The following is a 4988-nucleotide window of genomic DNA, read 5'->3' on the forward strand; positions in this document are numbered from 1 at the left end:
AATTTCCGAAATAGATCATCATCTTTCTTAACTACTTGATAACGATACAAAAAAACCACCAGAAAAAAGCCATTGTAGCTATCATATAAAAAATCTGAATGGTATTGAGACACCATCGAGTCTATAAAATCAAAAAAGAGAATCCCAAAAAATTATTATTCATCATTAGTTTCAATAATATCATGTTAAAAAAAAGTAGTTAGTTTTTCTTGGATTTACAAGGACCACTAAGCTACCCCATAGCCCCAACCCGGCTGTCATTTGTCAATACTTCTTCGCTCATCTTCTTAAAATCTCGTCTTGGTCTGGTTTTCTGTTATATAACTTGTGTGTAAACAAAAAAACTTCGCGAATCCACCTCCTTAATCAAAAAAATCAAGAAAATAGAGATCGGTTCTTGATTTCTTGAACGAAGAAAATCAAGAAAGAACTGTCAATCATTCTGTTACAGATGTCGAACCCTAACCCCCCACCTCCTCCAACCTCGTTCTCAACTCCCACTCTCTTATATTACAATCACTGTTATATATCTGATTTAATACACACACAGATACATCTCATAACATCATCTAGAGTAAGTTTGAGAAGCAATCACAAATACGGAGAAAAACAAAATCCAACATTCATAAACCCTAAAAAATGGTTCAATCCCCTCCCTCGTTTAAACTCTTTGATTCGACTGAATTCCCATCAATCCTGGAATTTCTACAACACCAACACCAAGAAAACTTCGCTCTCCATTTCGAGTTCCTGATTGTAATACAACAAAATCTTTCTCATCTGAGAAAATGGAAAGATTAGTTGCTGATTCCGTGTCTCCACTTCCGATTGTCATCAGTTCTTCTGCACACAGGTAAGATTTCCCCTATGTTTCTTCAGATTAGCGTTGAAATTGTATGGTTTTGTTTGTGATTGCTGGAACTTCCTTGAAATCTTGTGTATTGTTTTATGGAAAAAATGTTTCTTTGGTGATAGTTTGGCGCTTCAATCAGAACCAAGAAAGAAAAGGAGAAAGTTAATGACATTGAGATGAGCTCTCAACAAATGCCACAAATTCTTGGCATCTCACATTTGGATGAGTTCCCATCTATATCTGAATCTCTATCTAGACAAGCCTGTGTTGCACCAGGTAAAATTGAAAGAAAGCTCGTTATTCCAATAGGCTCTCCACTTCCAGATGTTAAAAGTGACATGAGTGTCACCACCTCCTCTTCCTACAGGTGAGTTGTACCCATTTTGGCACTGCCACTGTTATTTATCCTGTTCTACTTTTAGTTCATGTTTAAGGAGTGGTAAAATAAATTATATCTTTTTATGTATATCTGTACTATGAATCTTGGAACAGTTACATTATAATCGGAATACGAATTTTATTTGTATCCTGCCTGCTTAATATTGACTAGAAGTTAAGAGGATCTTGCAGAAGAAGAAATTTTATCCCTCCAATGATCATTATAGTACAATTAGTACAATCTCAGTTAACAAAAAAAAATTTAATAGAAATACTAACACGATTGAACCATGTATGCTGCAACTTGCGACAAAACTGATGAGCTCGGAGGTTTTTGACTCTTATTTTGACCGTAATATCTAAAAATGTATTGACATCGGGTTATCTCTCTTAGTCTTTTTAAGAAATTTGATTTGGGGTTTTGTAGAAGGGTTCAATTAAGGAAGTTGTACTTCTCAATTTACTCTTGGTCAACATAGCGAATGAAACGAAAACCATGCTTAGCAATATAGCCGAAAAAAGACTTGGAGATGGCAAGTTGAATAATGATTTGTAAGGAGTGCCTCTAGCTTATTTTTTTTTTTGTTTTGCCTGTTGGTTTTGGTTATTGAGTTCTCTAGTAGATACACTTTTAGAAGTGCTTTGGTTTTTGATGTTTGTAGCTCCTGCAAGGCTGTTGAATTTTGTGGGGAGTTTGCTTGGTTATTTTTGTTTTGCTGCTTCTTAGTGCTTTTTCCTCTATACTATCTTTTTTTCTTTTTCCCCTTAATAATACTTAAAGGTTTCGTCTCAAAAATCTAACATTGCAGGAGTGGAAAAAGAGGCAAAAAGGACTTTATTGAACTGATGATGCACATATGACATACCTATAAATTTGGTAGGCTAACATATTCAGTTCTGTTTATGTCCAAGTTACATCTATTTTGATGTAATTTATTGTTATTTTTTATTCTTTTGGTTGAAACTATTCTCTTTGTCAATGTGATTTTTGCAGAGAAGAATCAGCAAGTTAGAAAAAGATGGTTGCTTAAGAAGTAAGAAAAAGATGGTTGCAAGTTAGAAAGAAGTGCAAAGAGTGTAGAGTTGGAGACATTTGGTAGACTAATATTCATTGTTAATGTGTTTCTGTAGCTTAGAGCAACTGCAATGGACGACTAAATTCAGATTTTTGGTCCAAAAACTGCAATGGACGACTAAATTCAAATTTTTGGTCCAGATACGTGAGCAATCGAACAAAGTAAAGATCAAAAACCAGACTATACCAAATTTCAGACTATATTTGGTCTGGACTACGGACCAAATCCAAATTTGGTCGAGCGAAGTTATAAACTTCGCCCGTTAACAGGCGTTTATATAATGCACGCTTCAGATGAAGCGGTTGTATACTTCTCGTCTCATGATCAGGCGTTTATATAACGTACGTCCCATTGAGGCGAAGCTATAATGTACGCCCCATCAGGCGTGAGTATAATGTTCGCCTGATGACAGGCGTGAGTATAATCTTCACCCCATTCAGGTGTGCATTTAATGGCCGGCCCACTCAGGCGTGCATAAAGCTCACGCCCCACACCGAGCGGACATTGTACCTTATACTCCGTATGTTACCATGTTTGAACGGATGAAAATAGTCGACAAAAATGTTTATACCGTTGGTAATTTTCGAACATTGGAGAAAACGGAACGTTGGATAGTTTCGAACGTTGGAAAGTTTGAAAGATATTTTCGAACGTCGGAAATTAGGTTTCTTTCATACACCTATATATACACTTGAATTCCTCTAATATTTCCCCAAACATTACTCATTCATACTATCTATCAGCAGAAGAAGAAGTATTATTTCGTCTTTCAAATCATTTATTAGGAAATTTTCACCGAATCGCTTACAATGGCACCACGAATAGCACGAGGTCCAAATTACGACAATCGAAGATGTAACGATGTGTAAAATTCATTTATCAATATCTCAAGATCCTGGTGTTGGAACTGATAAATCAGAGGCGGCGTTGTGGACTCGTATCAAGGATGATATTGAACTTCGTTTACCTAATAAACCAGAGCGGTCTTGGAGTTCCTGGCAAAAACGATATCAGGGAATAAGTAAAGATGTGGCGTTGTTTTCGGTGAAAGAGGCGGAAGTGGATGGTGAATATCATACTGGATGGGGTCCTGAAAAGAAGGTAAGTGTTCTTTATTTTTTGGACAATTATTTTCTAATATTTACACGCCCATGAACTTAACTGTTTAAAAACATTAACAGCTTGAAGAAGTAAACATGCGGTTCAAGGAATGCAATAATGGAAAAAAATTTAAGCACGAAGAGTGCTACTCAATTGTCTTAGAAAATATAAAAGATAATCGGCGATCGACTTTTGTATTCGATACGACGCACGATTTGGACAGTTGTGAGAATAACGAGGAAGATGAGGAAGGACAATAAACAACAACTCAAGCCGAGTCCGATAACGACACATATAGGGGAGACATAGAGAACACATATCTCCGTAAGATGGGGAAAAAAGCAGCAAAACGATTGAAGAAAACTGGTAGAGAGAAATCCACTTCCCAAGAGGAATTGATGGGAATAATTATTAAAGAACAACAAAATTTCAATACTCATTACCAAGCACAATAAAGATTCAAGATGGAACAAAGAGCAGCAGAGTTTGCAGCAAAACAAGCCGAACATGCGGCAAAAAAAACCAAGGAAATTGAAGACGAAGAATTTCGCATCATTATGATGGATCTTCAAAAATTGGATCCTGTACAAAAGGAGTACTTCGAACTTCGTAGGGCGGACATAGTTCGGAATAGAAGAATCCAATCTTAACTCAAAGGCGGAATAGTTGAAAACTTTATTATCTCTCCTATTTAGTGATTAATAGTTTTAGTAGTATAACTATCTTTTAATATTTCTTATTATTACAATTAGCCGTATTATTATGTAATTTTTGGATTTTAAGTTTATTTCCGTTGAATTGAATTAAATTTAAACGTTTTTGAAACAACTAACCGTAATTAAAACTTGATGATGATTACATACAAAAGAGATAATACATTTAAATAAAACAATTCGTCCAAAAATACTGATACTGACCACGTATTGATCAACGTCTTTCGAACAATAATTATAGGAAAGTTACAACATTCTAATTTAATTATTCGTCGGGATTATAGTGCGCAAGATTTGATTTGAAGATTTCATAGCATTTCTCATGCTCAAAATCATTGCCTGTCTCGTGATAATATTCCAACCGAGCTGTAATTTGCTGCAAATTTAAACAAAAATAAGTTACATATATGTTTAGTTTAAATATAGCTCTAGGCATAGGATTTGAAATATATTTTATTATTATCCAAAGTTAAAATACAAAGAAAATGACAATCATAAGCTTTCATAAAAAAAACAACCCATACAATGACAATCAGTGTTTTAATTTCCATATTCTGACCATATATGTTCGATTAAGTCATCACGCAAGCGAATATGCGCTTCTTTGTTACGCATTGCACGTCGGCGTTGCTCAACTCTAATTTGGGAAAACTCCTCAATATTGCCTCTTAATATATTAACCGGTGCCGAGTTGCTACGTTGTTCATAAACATGTGGCCAGTCTCCGGGCAGACGCTCATCCTCGACTATCATATTATGTAAGATAATACAAGTTTTCATAATATAGGCAAGCACATCTGGACTCCACATTCTTGCAGGTTGTTTGATGATTCTAAACTGTTGTTGGAGTACACCAAATCCCCGTTC

General features: G+C 35.4%; 1 long non-coding RNA gene across 1 annotated transcript; it reads left to right on the forward strand.

Moving 5' to 3' along the window:
* Positions 1–343: 343 nt before the first annotated feature.
* Positions 344–2429, forward strand: LOC113353759. The gene is made up of 4 exons (XR_003361513.1): positions 344–853; positions 976–1220; positions 2041–2108; positions 2226–2429. It is a non-coding gene; the product is annotated as an uncharacterized LOC113353759 (long non-coding RNA).
* The last annotated feature ends 2559 nt before the right edge of the window (positions 2430–4988 follow it).

Source organism: Papaver somniferum, chromosome 2 (assembly GCF_003573695.1).
Source record: "Papaver somniferum cultivar HN1 chromosome 2, ASM357369v1, whole genome shotgun sequence".
NCBI classification, from domain to species: Eukaryota; Viridiplantae; Streptophyta; class Magnoliopsida; order Ranunculales; family Papaveraceae; genus Papaver; species Papaver somniferum.